Raw genomic sequence first — 22,512 nt, forward strand, 5'->3', positions numbered from 1 at the left:
CATCATCCTAACAAAGTTGTGGCTAATAGGGTCATTAATTTAATGAACGACACTGTGCTAGCACATTTTAGAAAAATTTTGATTAAGAGAGTAAGACAATCAACTTTAGACCACTTTCTTGTTCCTTATCAAAAGAGACCTCGACTTGAAGAAACTCCCGATGCAGTGCTACCTGATATTTTTATGGAGGGGATTCCTCTTTCAAGCATTAAGCTCCTTAGAAACAAAGGCATGTACAGTGCTACTTTATTAAATACAGTTTACATATTTGTTGCTATAATGATAGATACTATATTTTCTTATATTTTCATCAAAGAAAACCTAATTTACAAATAGAATTACAAAAATACTGATGGCTAGAATGGATTAATTGTATTTACATTAATTTCTATGGGAAAAATTGCTTCAATTAATGAACGGACTCGTGGAATGGATTACATTCGTTAACCGGGGTTCCACTGTATTGTAATTTAAATAATTAATTTTCTTATTAAATGTGGAAAAATTATTTTAAGAATCTGAAATCATGATGAGATTTGCCTGAATCTGATTTCAATACCTGAAAAATGCCTGATTTTTTCCGATTTCAATTAATCATCGCATCACTAATTATATGTATTCATTTTTAATGTAGTCACTATTTATAATGATATATTTTTCTAAATATTCAATCTATTTTTGCATTTCAGACATGAAAATCTTTCCAATGTTTTATTGAACCATTTCTGTATAGCAGAATGAACTTTGGCATAGAGAGAATAGGAGTATTAATACAGTATTGTCATTCTTATTCTCTGTTTGTTAAGAAGTATAAAGCTGTTCTCTCTACTCAGATCATGAGATCATGCTGGTTTTTTTTGGATGAAATGAGTTGTTTACATAGAGTAGCTAGTAAAGGAAGAAATAATCAATTAAATGAAATACAGGAAATCTTTGTTAGTTAGAACTCTGATAATTCAAAATCCTGTTAGTTCATAACTGTACTTTTGTCCCAGCCAGGGATATAAAGATTTACATGTTAAAGAATTTGGTTAGTTTGAAATATGGCTACTTCAAAATTTGAAATGAAAATTCTGTTCGAACTGTGATGTGCATATGTTAACTTGTTTGTTTAGATCAAAATGCCTCCATACTATAAGAGAATAATAGACAACTCTAATATGATTTCTAAAATGTATTACTGTAAAAGCAAAGCTATATTGCTTTTACATTTTTAGGTGTCACTTTACACATGGACTATCCCTTTTTTTTCTTTTATCTGATAAAATGTAGCTGGTTTTTCAGGATTGCAAGATTGGGCTACAAGCAGCAGATTAAGATATTTGTAGAATCTAGGCTACTAGATTTGGGCTACTTACTACTTTTTGGGTTACTTTAAAAATAATTTGGGTTACATTTAGATGAATTCTGCTTAAATTTTATAAAATCTATTTGGCAACCTGTGAGATTCTCGCTGGACAAATGCTGTTTATCTGCAGTTTATTTATATTATTATTAATTATTAATCAACGAAAATAGCATTCTGTATATGTATCTATACTCTATTTGCTTAATAAATTACATTAATTACATGGCAATTGTACAGAAATATGTACAATTGTAAATATCTTGGATAATTTGAAACTTGATAATCCAAAGTTGCAATTATTTTGTCCTTTAAATTTTGAATGAATGAGGATTTCTTGTATTGAGAAACTTTAAGACTACTCAAAAGGTCTGTTTGTAGAGAGGGGCCAGAAAGAACCATTTTTCTTCTTGCACCACAACACCAGTTGGGAGACTGGAATAATATAGCAATAAACATGTCTATCAAAGAGTTTTAATTGAATTCAAGCAAGATTTAATTTGAAGTAAAACTTTTGGACTAACATTCTTGATCTACAAATAGATATCTTCAGGAATGCTTGAATAGAACTATAATGCTAAATTAAGTTAAAAAGATAATTTTTCAAAAAACATCTATTCTTCTATTCAAAAGCATTCTATCATCAAATATATGAGCCGTTTATTTTGAAAATGGAGCAAGTCCAATTTTTGTTATTGCGAGATATTTAAAGATTTGCATTTCAATAAATTTAAAAATATTGGTAAGTATTAATAGATACATTATCTTGTACCACAAAATATTAAAAATGTAAGTTTATAATCCAATAGTGTTTATAGTGCTGACTAAAAAAAGTAAGAGTTTCATTATAACTAAATGGACTTGCCTCTCTTTCAAAATTAATGAATTATTGTAATCATTCATTTAATTGGGAATTTTTTCAGTTGCATCAGCCTTTTTTTTTTAATAATAAATGCGTATAATTCACTTTTGCATCATATTTTTCTATCAAATTTTAAAGTTGAAAACTTTTCATTTATAATAAAATGTATTTGCATTATGCATTTTCAAGAAATTTTATATTTCCTGAAAACTGAACTAAATTAGCTTACCTCAGCCTTTTTTTTAAATAAAAAATGCGTATAATTCACTTTTGCATCATATTTTTCTATCANTGATAAAAAGTGAAACAAAACAAAGAATATTCTAGTAGAAAATATAACATAACAAAAAACTTCAGTTTTATTAAGAATTTCAATGAAATTATACATTTTCAGTTTATACATAGGTATAATTAAATGAATTTTATTCAAGATTTAACATTTTAAAATATTCATGGTATATATGTATATGTATAGGTATGTATAGGTATATATGGTAATAAATCCATCATGTCCTTGTATTTTTCAGATGTAATAATCTCCGTTTTTCGTACAGAAAAGATTACTTTATATTTCCGAAATTACTTGGTCTTCCTTGTTATGGTGACAAATCGATAATTTTAAATTCAGCATCTTGTTTTATCGAAGTTTTGCAGAACATTTTGTATGGTGCATCCCTTTTAAATCTGATCCAGCATATATTTAACCAATTCACGGTTTCTTCATCGGTATTTTTGTTTATTTTTAAAACTGCTTTCCCCAGAGGTTGGGTTGAAAAAAAATTTTCATGTTTCATTTCATGTACTAAAAATTTATTGTTTTTGACAATTTCATATTAGTTTATAGTAATCCTGGGGAATATACAAGGAACTGGTTTTCCGGATTGCCATTTCTACCACTCCAAAATCACGATCGTTTGGTAAAAACGAATGTCCTGAAAATTAAAATTTGTGATCAATGATATTTATTTCATTGTCACTAGACTGAACAATTTTCATCCACATTAAGGCCAACTTTATGTTTCTATTTTGGCCAGTGCACATGCCACTATAAGCTATAATGTGTTTTTTGGGTTGTCACAGTCTGTAAGTGCTTCAAATAGCAAGATGCTACTTCTTGTGCTTCTCAGGATGCTATAGTTTCATCCCAAACATACATACTAACTTCATCATTATGAAAATTGTGGAAGCCTTGATTCAATACATACATATTCTGCTTATAATATGCAATTGATACTGTTAGCTTAGGATAAAGTAGTGCCTTTTGTAAATCAAAGGAGAATGCAAAATATTCTTCCGGATTATTTACAGCCATATTTCTGTCTTCCTGCAAAGATTTCCTTGCCATTTCGGCATTTATCAAGTGCATTTCATGTTGTTCTCTCAGGTTCTGTTGCTCTTGAATATTGCAAGAAGTTTTAATTTTCATATTAAACATATCGCATTTTTGGCAGATGTCTTTGCGTGGATGGTGGAAATACAAATTGAATTGTTTTTTTAAAATATTCCTGTAAATCCACTCATTTACATAGGGTATCTGGTTCAGAGTATAATGATCCACATATAAATTATACATTTTTCTTATATTTAGCTCTGGGTTTAAATATTTTCTCCCTGGATTGTGATTCCTTGTATAATGGCTTTCATACTGAGGATTATTTTGAATGTGTTGCTTTACATCATTTACCAAATTTTCACTGGTTTTCTGGGAAGATCCTTCTCTCTGGCCACATAAATCTTTTCCCACAACTTCTGCTTTCAGAACATGGTCTAATCATCCTTTAGAGATATTAAAAGTGTGTAGAAAATATGTTTTACATTCTAAAATATCTCCACGATTTGTATTCAAATAATATTTTAAACTAAAATTCTTTTCCGCTCCTTTGAAATTCCTTTGGCGCTTTCTTTTCGTCAGCATTTTTTTAAAAATCAGATATTGAAGTTGCTGTACAGGAACAGTAACATCAGAAAGTTTGTTTTTTGATACAAGAAATACAAAAATAGATTGAGAATATAGAAAAACCTATTATTCTAAATGGTGATTATGTTGGAAAATGAATATGTATGATTAAAATAAATGAATTTTTATTATTACAAAACTGGTCACATTAAAAAAAATTAAAAACATGTTATAAACGAAAGTGATACATATGAATTTCCGTGTGTTTAATAAATAATAAAAATAAATAAATAAATGAAATATCTATCAAGGATCATCCTAATCCTGATTAAGCCTTTTATAGAGATCTATTCCAATTTGTCACAATTCGACGGGCTTTCGTTTGCTTGGAAATCTTTTTGTGACGAATTGGAATAGATCTATATAAAAGGCTTAATCAGGATTAGGATGATCCTTGATAGATATTACATTTAGTTATTTATTTTTATTATTATTTATTAAACACACGGAAATTTGTATGTATCACTGGTTACATTATTCTACCTCTTTCCAAACTAATTTTATATAAATAGTTTGAGAGGATACTAAAATTTATCCAAATGTAAAAAAGCAAAAGTCATAATACGAGAATAATAGAGACCAGCAGACATTACTAGGATGCATATGCTGTAAGTGTTCAATACAATTGTTAGTTTTCTTGCTTTGACAATTTGAATTTGCGATGGCTACACTAAGACCAGAATTCAGCAGTATTGAGAAGCCTGTGTTTATTNCTGCTGATTATCCCAAGGAACATGGTCTGTATTAGGGAATACTTGACCACTGCCTGAAAGAAGGAAAGCTATAGCAAGAGACAAGAATGGAACTACGGAAATTTGTATGTATCACTGGTTACATTATTCTACCTCTTTCCAAACTAATTTTATATAAATAGTTTGAGAGGATACTAAAATTTATCCAAATGTAAAAAAGCAAAAGTCATAATACGAGAATAATAGAGACCAGCAGACATTACTAGGATGCATATGCTGTAAGTGTTCAATACAATTGTTAGTTTTCTTGCTTTGACAATTTGAATTTGCGATGGCTACACTAAGACCAGAATTCAGCAGTATTGAGAAGCCTGTGTTTATTAACTTCTTGTTCCTGCAGAAGAAAGGAGTGAAGCGGATTCACTCTGAGATTATAGAAACTAACACAATGCATTGCTGATGCTGATGATTTTTCAGCCTGATTAGTAACTATGGATGAGACATTACTTAATCACTGTGATCCTGAGATGAAAGAACAATCAAAGGAATGACATCATAGAAAATTTCTAGCCAAAGAAATTTTCTGTCCAGAAATTGGCTGAAAAAATTATCACCTCTGTGTTCTGGGATAAGGGTGGGACCACCTGCCAAAGAACCAAAGATGCTACTTATTACATGTCTTTATTGGATGAATTCCAAGTTTGAAGGAAAAACAGCATGAAAAATTGAGTCAAATCTTGCTATTTCTGCAAGACAGTGCTCTTGCCTACATATCTCTCCAAACCATGCAAAACATCAAGGATTTGGTATTTTAATTGTTGAACCATCCAGTCTATTCATCACATGTCACTCCTTTGGATTAGCATGTTTTCCCAGTTTTAAAGAAACACCTGAAAGAGATGAGATTTTCTTTTGATTAGGAGGTCATTGAAGCTGCAAAGGATTGGTTTTTGAAACAGCCTAAGAAATTCTTTTTTTGTAGTAGCTATTACAATGTTCCTCCAATTTTTTTTAAGTTTATAGAGTTGAGAGGTGATTATGTTGAATATAATATTTTCTGTTTATCAAATTTCATTTTTTTTTTCTAGGAAAAGTTGCAAAGTTTTCAGGGTTCTTTATACATAACAAATTGGATACTTATGTGAGAAGCCAGGGGTCAATCTCTGGCTTCTCACATAACGTGGTTATCTAATGACTGCTTACTCAGCACCGGTTTATGAAACATGCTCACATTGTCATCAGATGGTTTTTATTAGGAAAGTCTTTAGTTGAGTGGGGAGGTTGATGGGTGCATTGATAGGAGCCAAGTAATGACAGGTAGACAGGTTTTTAAACTCAACAAATAAAAGTTTAATAAAACTAGAAATCTAAGATATACACGATCATTATACAATAAAAGGCAATTAAATGCAATTATATACACAGGTAAATAAAATAAGGCGACAAAGTTCCTTATGCAGCTTGTGATTTGTGTGCTTGCTAATCTAGACCCTAAGTCTCATGTAGAGAGAGAGTTTACAAAATCTATTTAAATCTCTGTGTATTAGTTGAGATCCGATGCGATGCTTTGTTCTCTCGTATGGAAGATTCGTAGCCATTGACTGTCTTCTCCTCAGACTGGATCGGGTTCATTTCACAGAGGTAGAATGGCCACTATCAAGATATAACTTCCAGAAGACGAATGCTCAGAACTTCTGGTGTCTCCACCTTTTATACGAAATGCGTGGGAATATTGTCATGTGATCTTCGGTTGTTTAGACCACAAAGGTTACTTTCGCAGATGTGCGAGCTTGGCAACGACTTTCGTTGATGTCACTTTTTCCTCCTTTCACAATCGGATGTTATCATTTAGCAACTGACTGTTATTTTCCCATCCATCTGTTGCTAGTAGAGCTGTCATTTAATCTGAATGGATGCAATGTTTTTTCTAACTATCGTGATGGATGTTTACTTACAAATTTCTATTAAAAATCACACTTATAAAGGTGTATTATATCAATAGAGTATGTTCAGCAATTTAAAGATGGTGGTATATTATAGAATGGGGACTTTAATAATTAACCTTTTATATAATTTTTTATCATACTTTCAATACTTAACAAGCTTATTTTAAATTACAGTAGAGCGTCGTTTATCCAAATCAATTGGGGACTGAGGTTGTTCAGATTACTTATTTTTCGGATAACCGATTATGTACGAAAAAATATATTAACCTATCCCATCCTGAAATTTTTCTCCGTTGCGTGTCGCTTTGCATTGAATTTTCGTTGATGTTAAGCCTAACAAAGACTATTGTATCGTAAAAAATTATTTTTTTATTTTGTACAAACAAAATAAATATATTGAAAAATATAAAAACAATAAAAAATTATACTTCATATGTTAATTTAGTATCAAAAACGTAAAATATTTGAGTAGCCCAAGACATAGACAAAGATTGAAGTGCCACAGCACTGGCGAAAATTTAAATTTGCCGACTAGAATTCTTTCGGATGATTGACTTTCGGAAAATCGATGCTCTACTGTATTAAATTTCTCATTGTAATGTAAAGAAATGACCATTTGTTTTTGTAATTAAAGGAAAATAAAGAATGACATTTTAATTGGGGAAAAAATAATGGTCAAATTTAAAATTAGAAATGATACCATAATTATTTTTAGTCTATTATTATCAAGACCACCATTTCAAATAACAATAATATTTTTTTAAAAATGTTGAAACTAAAATCAAATAATTTTTAAATTGCAAAATCTGATGATTAGTGATTGTGATGTAGGTTTACATGGTGAAGTTTGATCTTGAATATCTCAGCCCTTAGATTGGATTTTAAAATTCTGTCTTCATTATTTTGTTGGCCTTGCTGAGTGGTACATATTTGGCAAAAATTATGATTAATGGTTGTTGGTTGCTTTAAACTTCAATCGCAGACAAAACACTTTAACTTATGTAGAGCTTTGCTCAGTTATATTTTTCATGTGGAGGTTACAATAATTTATACTTACATTTCACATGTTACATACATGATGACTAGCCAAAGTCTTCAAATAGAGGCCTTAGCAGTTCTAGACACAAATGAGATCAAAAAGTGAAAAGGATAGACAAAGTAATAGTCAATAGATATAGACAGACCAGCTAAACCACATTCTTTTGGATGCCCACATGTGGTTTGAGGCATAGGAGGATAAAATAAACCTATTGGTGACTTCTGATGGCAAACCTAGAGCATGACCCATCACTGCTGATTATCCCAAGGAACATGGTCTGTATTAGGGAATACTTGACCACTGCCTGAAAGAAGGAAAGCTATAGCAAGAGACAAGAATGGAACTAGATGAACCATACCTGCCTGGAAAATTGACAGGCCAATGCACCTTTTGCAGTAACTAGCCTCAGGGTGTGATTATGCAGATGCGAGCAAGCAAAAATAGATGGCAAGAAAAGGTGATGACATTTCTCACTTTTCTGTAATAACTCAGGATATAATTCTTCAATTGAAGTTTTCGACTATATACAAAAATATTGTATAAATATGCAAATAAGTAGGATAACTCGAAACTACCACCAGAAGGCTTGAAGCAGTTAAAGAATGAATAAGGACAGTATGGTGAGAAGAGTTCTTCGAGTTTTTAATGTAAAGTGTCAGAACCTACAAATGAAGGCTGACACTTGATCGTTTTTAACATTGTGACGTCTCTTTTTACTTGTTTACCTTTGTTTTTTAAGAAGTTATTCTTCAATAGAAAAAACCATGTTAACTGTTACTTCTGGTGCTGTATAAAAAGGATTGTGATAGACTCGAAAATTTAATATTTTTGTAATTTCTCACTTCTGTTAAGTACAGTACAACTGCATCAACATGAATGAATGGGAGAAAGTGGTATGGAGATGATAATGTCACATGTTCGTGTTCAACTTGTCACAGGGAAGCATGAAATATTGCAGTGTATGGATGTAAAAATTAAAATGGTTCAACTATGATGCTTAATACTAGAAAAGAAAAATGTTATTAGGATTATTTCATAATGAACACACAAATAGAAAATACAGTGTTCTTTCTGTCTGGAAGCAGCAAAAGGATAAAGAACTTTATTATAATTTGTTAATAAAACAGAATTTATATGACTTTATGTATATCTATAGTTTGAAAAAAGAACTATTTTTATATATACTGTAGAGAAAGATATGAGAAGCTCTCTTCTACTTGTGCTAAAGCTCCTGCACAGAGCGACAAGAGGTGAGATGTGATAAATATCAAACCCTGTCATATATTTGTGAGAGCCAGAAATCTGCTCTTGCCAGATTTCTGGCTCTCACAAATAGCCGTATTTCTGGCTCTCACAAGAGCAGATTTCTGGCTCTCTTCAAACAGTCGTAGTCCATAAACTGCACATGTGCCGGGCTGTGACTGGCTCATGTGCAGTTTACAGCCCGGCCATTGTGCAGTTTACGGACTACAGCTGTTTGAAAGGTTTTCTTCCATAAAATTAATCGATTCTAGACTAATTTGACTCAACATTTCCAAAACACGTATAATTTTTTGGGAATATTCCATATAAACTATGCTATAAACAAAAAATTGTAGGATTACTTACCGAGTGTGCACCGTTCGATGACGCCATTGCTTAAGCTTGTTTTCGTCGCGGAGCAGCGCACCAAACGGCAGCCGTGATTTCTGATAAGTTATTTTTCTGCAAGAAATTTGTTGAACTTTGGAGACATCATTAATAGAAATAATTTTTATGGCCGTTGAATAAGAAATGTTTCTTTCACAAGAAATGTATAAAATTACAGTACTGTATTAGACTTACAGTACTTAATTTATATACTATACAGACGATAGTAAACTCAACTTACCCGCCTAAACTCTCCGTAGCGTGTAAATAGTTCGGCTGTTCGTCCGCTATTGGTCCAGATTCAACCAATCCTGTCGCGACATGAGTCAGCGATGACATTTTACCGCATTTTATGAGTCTGTTTTAGTGTCTTTATATGAATATGGTCACAATTTTTTCGCTGCGATATACGAATCCGGATTATATAAACCCGCGTTATAGGGGGTCTTACTGTATATCACTTGCAATGTCTTGCTTCCTACTATATTATTATCCTCAGTCATGGACAACAGCAGAGGGGGCAAATAGGACACATGTCTCTCTCTGGGATTAAATAAAATATTCCACAAATTATAATCATAAAAGTGGTTGAGATATGTAATCTTACATCCTTGATCACTGCATGTTTTGGTGCAATATTGTATTCTATAATGCACAGTATTTGCGAAAAAACCACACAAAAAATTAAATAATTAAATAAAAATTTATTGATATAATTATTTGTCTCCAAGCTTTTTCCCTCTGGAAAATTTTCTGCAGACACTCATTGTCTTAGTTATGCCAGGAACACTGACCACAAGAAAAGAGAAGGTATAATAACAAAAACAAATACACTGAGTTCAGCGTTACATGCGTTTTCTTTATCGCTAGCACTTTCAACGAACTTATTGTCGTCGTCCTCAGGCAAATACAGATATTTACCAAACAGCTTTTAAACAAAAATAATCAAATGCAGAATAGAATGCATAAGATAATTTGAAATTATGTTAAAGCCGTTAAGAACACGAAGTAAATATTTAAACATAATTCGAAAACCGAACGAGCAGACAGCTCCGTGAACTGCGAGCTGGCGCATGCGCAGAGCCAAGCTCACGCTAGATGCATACTAGAGACTGCTAATACTCGCTTAAACGCTTATACAGCGTGACCCATACACTAGGCAGCTCGAGCGTATGGGTGTTGCAAGTGTCCAAGGTGGTAGTGAGGAGAGATTCCCATATAAAAACAGTTTTTCGATCCTTGCAGCTCTTGAGCATAACCGATTGGGACCATAGCGGGTTGTAACCCTGCTCAAGTACTTTCCTTGCGAGCTCGGTGGTGTGTCTTCCCCTCCTAACATCGTCTTGGTGCTCATCAAGGCGGCTGGAAAGCATTCTAGTGGTGGCCCCGATATATCTTGTGTTTACTCCCGTTGCCTGATTTTCCAAAGGTACAGCATAGACCCCCGATTTCTCAATAATGGAAAATTTGTCTCTGTCATTACAAATAAGTTTGCGTAGGCTTGGAAATGGGGTTAAAGGTAGTACAAGGTTGTGCTGCTTAAAGATTCTGCAGATGCGTAAAGATAGGGGTCCAAGGTAAGGCAACGCTATTTGTACCTTTGAAGATTCTCTCTTGCTGCATAAAGTAGTACTTGGAAACAGTGCTTTCTTTACCTTATTGTGCACATGTGTAAACTTTGCACGTGAAAAGCCAGCAGCGCGTACCGCCAAATTGACGATATCTAACTCGACATTTATCAGCTCCTGCGTGGACGACAGTAAATAAGCCCTTCTGACAAGGGAGACAATGGCAGTATTAACGTATCGAGAAGGCTGAAAGGCCTCGATACGTTAATACTGCCATTGTCTCCCTTGTCAGAAGGGCTTATTTACTGTCGTCCACGCAGGAGCTGATAAATGTCGAGTTAGATATCGTCAATTTGGCGGTACGCGCTGCTGGCTTTTCACGTGCAAAGTTTACACATGTGCACAATAAGGTAAAGAAAGCACTGTTTCCAAGTACTACTTTATGCAGCAAGAGAGAATCTTCAAAGGTACAAATAGCGTTGCCTTACCTTGGACCCCTATCTTTACGCATCTGCAGAATCTTTAAGCAGCACAACCTTGTACTACCTTTAACCCCATTTCCAAGCCTACGCAAACTTATTTGTAATGACAGAGACAAATTTTCCATTATTGAGAAATCGGGGGTCTATGCTGTACCTTTGGAAAATCAGGCAACGGGAGTAAACACAAGATATATCGGGGCCACCACTAGAATGCTTTCCAGCCGCCTTGATGNAAGTAGTACTTGGAAACAGTGCTTTCTTTACCTTATTGTGCACATGTGTAAACTTTGCACGTGAAAAGCCAGCAGCGCGTACCGCCAAATTGACGATATCTAACTCGACATTTATCAGCTCCTGCGTGGACGACAGTAAATAAGCCCTTCTGACAAGGGAGACAATGGCAGTATTAACGTATCGAGGCCTTTCAGCCTTCTCGATACGTTAATACTGCCATTGTCTCCCTTGTCAGAAGGGCTTATTTACTGTCGTCCACGCAGGAGCTGATAAATGTCGAGTTAGATATCGTCAATTTGGCGGTACGCGCTGCTGGCTTTTCACGTGCAAAGTTTACACATGTGCACAATAAGGTAAAGAAAGCACTGTTTCCAAGTACTACTTTATGCAGCAAGAGAGAATCTTCAAAGGTACAAATAGCGTTGCCTTACCTTGGACCCCTATCTTTACGCATCTGCAGAATCTTTAAGCAGCACAACCTTGTACTACCTTTAACCCCATTTCCAAGCCTACGCAAACTTATTTGTAATGACAGAGACAAATTTTCCATTATTGAGAAATCGGGGGTCTATGCTGTACCTTTGGAAAATCAGGCAACGGGAGTAAACACAAGATATATCGGGGCCACCACTAGAATGCTTTCCAGCCGCCTTGATGAGCACCAAGACGATGTTAGGAGGGGAAGACACACCACCGAGCTCGCAAGGAAAGTACTTGAGCAGGGTTACAACCCGCTATGGTCCCAATCGGTTATGCTCAAGAGCTGCAAGGATCGAAAAACTGTTTTTATATGGGAATCTCTCCTCACTACCACCTTGGACACTTGCAACACCCATACGCTCGAGCTGCCTAGTGTATGGGTCACGCTGTATAAGCGTTTAAGCGAGTATTAGCAGTCTCTAGTATGCATCTAGCGTGAGCTTGGCTCTGCGCATGCGCCAGCTCGCAGTTCACGGAGCTGTCTGCTCGTTCGGTTTTCGAATTATGTTTAAATATTTACTTCGTGTTCTTAACGGCTTTAACATAATTTCAAATTATCTTATGCATTCTATTCTGCATTTGATTATTTTTGTTTAAAAGCTGTTTGGTAAATATCTGTATTTGCCTGAGGACGACGACAATAAGTTCGTTGAAAGTGCTAGTGATAAAGAAAACGCATGTAACGCTGAACTCAGTGTATTTGTTTTTGTTATTATATGTTAATTTGGCATGTTAGTCTTCCTATTGATTACAAAGAGAAGGTATCTAATGAAAGTGAAGCATAACATAAAGTAAAATAAAATAAATAAATAAAAAAGAAATAAAAATGAGTAAAGTAAAATAACATAATAAGTGAAATGAAATAAAACAAAAGGGAAAATAGATCAGAGATGATGAAAAGGAAGCAAGAAGAGAGAGAATGAACCAGGGCTGTGGAGTCTGTAAAAAACATTCGACTCTGTCTCTCTAATCTTAGTAGGTTGACTCCGACTCCCGACTTCGGCAAAATTAAATACCAAGTCATTTTATGGGGGCAGAGGCGCTCATAGGGGGTACCCTACTCTGAACGGAGCCCAGGCATTTACCCAAATACTTTTATAGTTAATATTTTTAATATTTAACTTACATTAATATTTATTTTTTATAAAAAAAATTAATGTAATTTTTAACAAATATTTAATAAGAGGAGAAAGGGGACAATAAAATTCTACATCTACATATATTCGACAGCATTTTCACTTCAATTTCACCCTTCCAGAAGAGTTAGTCCAACTAAAAAGAGTGTGATCTAATTACTTCAGCCCCTTGTTCAGAAAAGAAAAATATATACTTTGATCAATTAGTCTGGCTCATTCAGAAAAATAGAGTACTTATTTAGAGCAGGGATAATAAAAGAATGATTCAAAAATATTCAACTTCAATTGGGTCAAAATAATTTAACTACTAAACACAAATACTACAAAGAATACTACATATTTAATAAATTAAATTGATGCATTTTGTATTTAAAATAAATGAATTATAACAAAATACAAAACATTATAAAATAAATTTCCTTATTAATTTTTTAAAGTTTTATTTAAATAAAAATAAAAACTAAATTACATTTAAAATTTTGAATTTTATAAAATGGTTCTAAGAAACAAAATAGCTTCAATTAAATATTTCTTCATAGATGCCATTAAATCGTTAAATCAGCTTTGATTATTTTCAAAGCTGAAAATAATCTTTTCACAATGACTTGTGTTGGGGGCATGCTATGACAGATCTAGCTGCTTCGCAAATAATTTTTGGTTAAGTTGAAATAGCTTCTTCCACATTCAATTTTGATAAATGGTCATACTTTTCTATTTCAATTAGCCCATTTAAGAAATTTTGTTCAAATTTTATTTTTTCAATTTCTGCTGGTTTAGTTTCTTGAACAATTAGAAGGTGTTACATGAGACGCATGTGTGTTCATCTAGTTGACATATTGCGACCTTAAAGTTCAGAGTCCATCAGCGCCAGGCCGGTGACAGAACCAACTTATCCTTAAAATTGATGCAGTTGTCATTGAGGGACGATTTGTAAATTTGAATGGTCTCAAGCCACTTAAGGTGTTCGTTGTATGATGTAATGTGTACAAGTTTCGCCTGGTGGAAGGCCACCACAATGTCCAGGTCACTGGCATATGTGGAGAGGGCGGAAGTACTTCTCTGATGACCTATGTCCACTAAATATTCCTGTACTCTGACTTCCAAGGAGCATTTTGTGGATCCGATATGAACGAGGTCCCTATCAAACCTGTTGTCCCTAATGGGAATACAGTGGTACCTCAGGTTACGAAATTAATTCGTTCTGAAACTGAGATCGTATCATGAAAATGTCGTAAGGTGAATAATTTTTCCCCATACGATTACATGTAAAACCAAATAATTCGTTCCAACATGAAAAACACACTCAAATTAAAGCTAAGTAGTACATTAAAAAAAAAAACTATAGTAAGGAAAACACTGAAAAATGCATTTTGTAGTTGTAAATGTATAAATAAACATAATAGAATAATAAAACTACATTTTTTTAAAATTAATTATTTGCACTTTACCTTTGAGGATAGATGACAGTGGAGGTGTAAACTGGTGGTGGGAGAAGGGAAATGATACTAAAACTTAACTTACATAACATAATGTAACAATTATTTAAAATAATTTAGAAAAGATAAAAAAATGAGTGTTGTTTGTTTTATATATAAAATTAAAAAAAATTTTAAAAAAAAATATATATATATATATATAAGATTNATAATCAATGCTCTAGCTTATCCCATAACAAAAGAATGGAAGAAAATAATATATATATATTTTTTTTAAATTTTTATTTACTGTTTTTTGCTTTCTTTCCTTCACTTTCACCAGCACTTTCACTGGATAGAGGTCACTTGGTAAAATATCTATCCAAAGAGGTTTGGCTTTGTCTACTTTTTAAAATGTTTCTAAAATGACTTAGGCAAATGTCATCACTCTGAGCAGCAATATAGCTAGTGTAAAAATTTTTGGGATGTTTCTTTTCAATAAAATCAGTCACTTTCTGATAATACCTCAAGATTTCCTTTATAGAGTGAGATCCTTCCATGACGAAGCAAACACGCGGACTGAGACTGATGAACAGAAGTGAATAAAAATTGGCGCTGCAAACTAATGTAATGTTGTATGGTGAGTTTTTGTTCGTATTGGAGCAAAAATATGTTTGAATTTCATGTCATATCCTGAAAATTTTGTATGCTGGGGCATTCGTATTCCGAGGTACCACTGTACTATATATGTCAGGGAGTCTGTTCTGGTTGGGAGGGGTCTCTTCCATTGCGAAGAATGTCAAAGTGGTAGGACATCTCCTGTACGTGATTTGAATATTTTTTTTCTTGGCAATCTCGGTATAGAGTGTTTTTAGGTATGGATTGAACATAATAGGGACCCATTGTACCATGTCGGGGTGGGTTGTTATTCTGGCGGTCGGTTGTGATGGTCGTTGTGAGTGTGCACGATGATAGTGATCTATCAATTTATGCATAAGCCTCGGAAACCCATGGGAAGAAAGAGGCAAGACGGTGGATATGTGAAAGTTCTGCAGCAAGTGCTTGTGTAGTAACTGAATGAGAAAAGGCCCTCTTAATTAAAGCGTTGTATGCTGCAATCTTATAGGTGAAAGGGTCACACAAGCCTACAGGAATGAATTTGGAGGTGGAACCTGGTTTGCGGTATATGGATGTGTGGACGCTTGTCTTGTGTACTCTGATATTTATGTTGAGGAAGTGGACCTCTTTTCGGCTGGCTTGTTCAAGTTCTATGGCTAAGTCATAAGGGTTGTCATTAAAGTGTTGACCACGACCTTCATATCTGGTACAGTCCTCCAGAGAACCAAAATATTGTCAATGTATCTCCTGTAAAAAAGGATGTTGGGGAGGAATTGAGGAAGGACTTTTTTCTCCAGTTGTTTAATAACCATCTCACAAAGATGCTCTGAAATTGGGCTGCCCATGGGGATTCCTCTTTCTTGCGTGTAGAGAGTGCCATTAAACTGGAAAAGGGAACTGTAACACCTTCTAATTGTTTCTCGAATTTCCTTTAACGATTCGCTCTGTCCCATCATTAATTCAATTTCACACCTGAGGAAGAACTCACAGCATTTCAAAAGTATTTGTGGTGATCTTTATCCTATGTTTTTATATCACACTGGTTATAGATTCTAAGAGTGCAGTATTTAACACATCCCAGTGTTTTATAGTGTAGTGTATTTGAATGGTGTAAAGCAGCCAGATTATAGGCATTTGCACATGTACTTTACAGAGCACCAACCTCACAGTTTAGCTGGTAGAAACTACACATCAAAATATTGTATAATGCTTCCAATGATTCTATTCAGGACTGGTTCTGGGCTGTTAGCTGCCTGCCTGCTAGAATTTGGCTGCCCTTGCCCAATTATGAGAATTGCAAGTAGATTTATAACAACCCAACCGATAGGAATTTACTGGTATGTTTTTATGATAATTCTGTATAGTTGACAGGAGTTTAAAAAAAATCCATTAAAATATTTGATATATTTATTCTGCTCTCCCATCTTCTATTACTTACAGATTTCAATGTTAAACTTATGATTTACAGTAGTATGTCCCATCTATAAGGAGATGCAGAAAAAACGTGTACAATTCTTGTACAATGTTAAAAAATTAACTGTTACTTTGGCAGCATCATTTACAACTAAATTTAATGAATGAGATGCACAAGGTACAAAAAAGTTCTAGAATTTATATTCCTTAAATTTATGATTTATGTAGCCATTGTCATAACAATTTGTCTTTCCAGTTTTTTCCCAAGACTACAAATATTCGAGTACAAAGTAACCGGTTTCAACTTATTTCTACTTAAGAAGTAGTTAAATAATTAAGAGATTAGGGAATTATTCTACATAAATAAAACTCTGCTAAAAGAGCTGAAATTTTACTTAAAAGCTTAACTGAACCAATCTCTAGCCATCTACAGTGGGACTGATTTCTTTGTAATATTAAATGTAATACAGAGAGAAATTTTTCCTGTTCCATGAGAGTGACTGAAAAGTTGTAAATTTTGGAAATTTCTGTGGACACCTGGTCCGAAAACAAATTAGTTAGAAAACAAATGATGGACAATCTATTAAGTTTAACATATTTAGATTTTTACAGCTATAGTGAGAAACATTAAAATTTACAACAACCTGTCGTATCCTTTGAGGTATACTAATGATGTGACAAAAGAGGCATTTGACATTAACCGGTATCAGCACCCTTGTGATTTGGCAGCCTGCGTGCATCATGCATGCACGCAGGCTGCCAAATCACTGTATACCTACCAGGACCATCTCTGATTCCATGCATTAGCCATTTGTAGGGAGATATTTGACTAAATGGATTGTTTTAAGATTTAGAATGTAAAGATTTTATGTTTTTATGTACGTTTCTTTACAAAGCTATATTTAATTATAATTTTCTTTAAAAGTATATTCATACAATTGAAGAATATTTTGTACCAGGTTTGTATATCACCACACATTTTATTTCATGAAGATTTTATAATTTTATTTTTAATTTTAGCCCTTATATCATGACTAGCGATTCAGAATATACAGTACAGTAATTGTGATATTGAAAATTTATTTTAAAAAGTTTTGGCCCAAGACCATATAATGAAAAAGAAAACATTATTAAAAGAGAAAGACCAATGCCTAAATTAAATATAAATATTTCAACAAAACAATTCGTTTGACATTTTTACAATAAAATTTATGAAGACATAAAATGGCTTTGTGGATACATAAAAATGCAAAAATTGTTGTTGGCCTTGCCTACTATTTTCAAATGAAATTAGTGTCTGGAATAAGAATGGCTTTGACGATTTAAATAATTTGAGAAAGACCAATGCCTAAATCGTGTTTTGCCAGCAGGTAAGACACAAAAATCGTAAATGTCACATCAGTTTTTTCGTAAAATTGAAGCAATTTTGAAATCAAAGCAGAATAGAATTTAACGTTAGTAAATAATATAAAATAGATATAAAAAATTATAACAAGATAGTTACAGCTAATAGATATAATATATCTAAATAATTAGATGTTATGTTTTTTATCAAAGCAAAAATTGGCATTTAGAAGGCATAGGGAATCTATTGAATCTAATAACACAGGTAATTATATTGAGCTTGTTTATTTATTAAATATATCAGATGATCTATTAAAAATATATGTAGAGAAGTGTACGGTTTTTACTGGCTTATCAAACAAAGAAATACAAATGGACCCTAGACCATCACTGACGTGCAATTAACTGATTGCCCCTGGAAGTCGGCTTCTTACAGAAACACAGTTTCCCTATCATCAAATGTCGTGGCATGCCAATGGAACATTATATCCTACACTGGAAACAATAGTCACTACACTGCTCCCAAAGCAGTGACATTGTTGAACGTTGTCGATAGTTTTAAGCCTAACAACATTATCCATAAGAAAATCTCCTGTGGAGGAAAGAAACACTATAAATAACAGTAAAGGATAGGACAAATTCAGAAACAATTATGCAAAACAAAGGGAATAGAGAAATGCAACACTGTAACCTTAATCAGGATTGCAGAGAGGCTTATAAGATCATTTGATAACAAAAAGCCACTAGACCAGCACACCCAGCAGCAGTCACATTCCTGTGGTCACATACAACATGCACCGGATATACAGAGGAACAAGTAAAAAAAAAAGAGGTGTACAGGTATCTAAAACATAACCCTAGCACATGCAGCATGCTATGAAGTAGATGATCTTGTTGTCCTAAATGCCATACCAGGGAGTATATGAAATTCCTATCAGACTTGGCAATGAGAATTATGACAGCTGCTACAAACGATACGCAGTCTGCAACTTCCCATCTAGAGTAAAAGAGCATGAATATGATATTGAAAGGGAAAATATATGAAAGCCTTAACAGTCTTCAAAACTAGAGAATATCCCATATTTTGAAAATTCCAGCTTGTGTATAGTATATCCAGAAACCAAGGAAAGAAAATCTTTTCACAATTATATCATGATTTTTATTGCCAAGTCTGATAGGAATTTCATAAACCCTGTGGTATGGTGTTTAGGTCAGTAGGATCTTTTAGTATTTCATAGGATGCTGTATATGCTAGAGTTATGTTTTTAGATAACTTGTAGGCCTTCTTTTTTTTTTTTATCACCAAATTATCTTATAAGCCTCTCTGTGGTCTTTTGACAATATCTGCTTGCTTTTGTTACCTCTTTAGAGACACTTTGAAAGATTGTATGGACTTTAACCCAATCTAATGTGTATATGCATTATAAATTTAAGGCTTTAATTTCATGGCTGTATACCCATTTATGTATTTACTATGTATATTCTATATTTATTTATATTTAGATATATTGCAAAATGTTTTAATTTTAAATTTGAATATATTTATTCAATAAATAGATGGACAAAGTAAGCATAAAAAATAATTTTCTGTTATCTACCATATTGTTCTAATGATGGTTGCTGTCATATTCTCATACAATTACTCATTTTGCTGTTCTTGTTTTGTGAAACAGCAGTAAGAATCAAACTTGCTATACAAAAATAAATTTTTTCATTCTGTTTTTGTTTTTATTAGCAAATGTCTATTTGAACTAAGCTTAAGAGCTTCTTCACAGCAAATAAAACTCAGCAATCAATTTTATGAATTTTTGAATTATTTTATGAATGGATATTACAGACATTATTGTTTTCTATTATTATTATGTTGTGAATGTTATGCTCAGCTGATACTGGTACCAAGGGTTATGCCAGGCTAAAGTCAAGGCATAACTACCCAAACAAGTGTTACATTAAGCTTCTATGTTGTTGGTAAAAGTGTGTGGTTACTGTCTGCTGGAGTAATAGCTTTATGTAATATTGATATTTCTTGTTTTTTTGTGGAAAAAACTTGCAGTGTCAGAATTTGTTTGTAGTGCAGGTTAACTATATTTGTCAGGCCACAGCCTTCTTTATGAGGAAGAGTTAGTCTTTCTACAGATGATTTCAGATATTATTTATGCTTAGTAAGTGCTAATCTTGTTTTTCTTTGGAGTTGCTTGAGATTTGTGCATGTCCAGTGTATAACTCCAAAAAATAAGCGAGTATAGGAACAACATATGTATTAATAGCTTTAATAGTGTGTTTTGCATTTAGATGTGTTCTTAGTACTGCATGTAATCTGTTCTGGTATTTGAGTGTTAACCTTTGTTTTATCTGTACATGTTCTGTAAGTTTGGCCTGTTGGAATTCTAAATATTAGTAAAACTCACCCTTTTCCATGGATTTGATAATATTTCCACTTCGAGTACAAAGTCTCCTTTCTTCAGAAGTCTTTTTTCAATGTGGAGTGTTTTGCATTTGTCTAGACCAAACTCCATTTGTATATCATTTGTGTGTGTATGTAGTTTGTAAGAGATGATGAAGCTGATTCTATGTGGATGCATAAAGTTTGATTTCATTTATTTTTATTATAAAGGGGTTTTTTACAGTCCAGTGGTGCTGCATGGTGCTAAAACAACACACTGTTTGCCCTTGTTTTTGCTAGACATTGAATTGTAAATGCACAGTACAGTAGACTTCTGATTGAACACACCCAACTTGATGACAGAAATTATAATTAAAATCTTTGCAAAATTTATTTCATAAATAATCACAATTTTGTTATAATTCAAGAAATTTAACCTAACATGCATGTAAAACTGTTATGGTACATTAATAATCAACTAACTCAGTGATTCCTAAACTTTTTTGAGGCATTGCTCCTTGGTTCCATAAATATACCCAATGCCCACCAACTATACCTCAATGCCCCTTAATCCATTTGCCCTTGTGTGAGAAAGGCTTGGAAATATTTTTAGAAAGACTTTTCTATGAACCTCACACTTACCACTTACTGTAAAATTTACTCACTTTGCACTTTGGGAACCACTGTAGTAACTAATATTTATTTTGGAAGATTTCTTAATTTTTTAAAATTTAAAAATTTGTAGTCTCAAATTTTAATTTTGCACTTTCATATTTTTAATATTTGGAGTTTTAACTGAAGAAATCCTCAATATTAAACAAAAAATTTTACACAAATTAGTAATTCCTGCATCTACAAGTTAATTGGTTACTAGAAGTTACTCATAAAGTAGAAACTAATTTTTTATACAAATATATACAATGCATAGTTATTGGGTTGTTCGGAAAGTAATTTCATTTTTTTCTGTGGGAAAAAAAACAATATTTTTATAATAAATAAATATTTAATTGAATTATATATCGACCATTTTGGTCAAATACCTGTTGTCATCGTTTCTGGTAGTAGCATGATTTCACATTCATATAAGTTTTGATTGTTGCTTACAAAAAACTGATTCAAGTGATTTTTGACATTGTCATTTCAAGTAAATGTCTTACAGATAAAAAAAATTTGTATATACCGGAACAAGTAATAATCTGTGTGTGCTTGATCTGGTGAATATGGTTGGTGTGATAGCACATCCCATCTAAGTTGTAACAGTTTCTGATGAGTTACCAAACTTGTGTGAAATTTGACATTATTGTGGTAAAACACTACACCTGTTTTGTTGATCAATTCTGGCTGCCTTTTTCTGTTTGATGATATTACTCAATTTGTTTACTCGATGGCAGTACACTTTCTAATCAGTTGTTAAATTGTCTGGTAAAAGCCCCAAAAAAAATTTCCTTAAAATCCACCAAAGAGAGCGTCTCTCTTTAAGAACTTGTGGAATTCATATATTGAGCTTTGAAACGAAACCAATTTGTTTCAAGTAATCATAAATAGTTCAATTTGACAAATTTAATCTCTTGGTGATTTCACGTGTTGTTATTTGGCAGTTTGCTTCAATCAGTACCTTTATTTTGTTTTCATTGGCTTCAACTGGCCATCCAGAATGTGGTTCATATTCAATATTGAAATTGCCAGAACGAAATTTTGTAAACCAGTTTTGGCACTGTTGTTCTGTCAATACATCTTCTCCATACACATCACACAATTTTTTTCTCACTTGAACAGCCTTACCTTTTCGCTAATAAAAGAGCAAAATATGCCGAAAATGCTGCTTTTGACCTTCCATATTTGATGGGACACAAAAAATAAACAATTACACAAAATCAAACAAAATTTTTTACAAATAAGCCTTAAAATGCTAGCTGTCAAAATATATAATGATAATACGGTTTAGAATGAAAATGGCGGGAAAAATACG

General features: G+C 33.1%; 1 protein-coding gene across 1 annotated transcript in view; it reads left to right on the top strand.

Moving 5' to 3' along the window:
* LOC111625253 (protein TMEPAI-like) overlaps positions 1-22,512 on the top strand; it is a 128,860-nt gene that overhangs the window by 6,142 nt on the left and 100,206 nt on the right. The gene's annotated exons all lie outside the window — the stretch shown is intronic.

The sequence above is a fragment of the Centruroides sculpturatus genome, unplaced genomic scaffold (genome assembly GCF_000671375.1).
Source record: "Centruroides sculpturatus isolate CEXI.00-Female unplaced genomic scaffold, Cexi_2.0 scaffold393, whole genome shotgun sequence".
In the NCBI taxonomy this organism is placed as follows: domain Eukaryota; kingdom Metazoa; phylum Arthropoda; class Arachnida; order Scorpiones; family Buthidae; genus Centruroides; species Centruroides sculpturatus.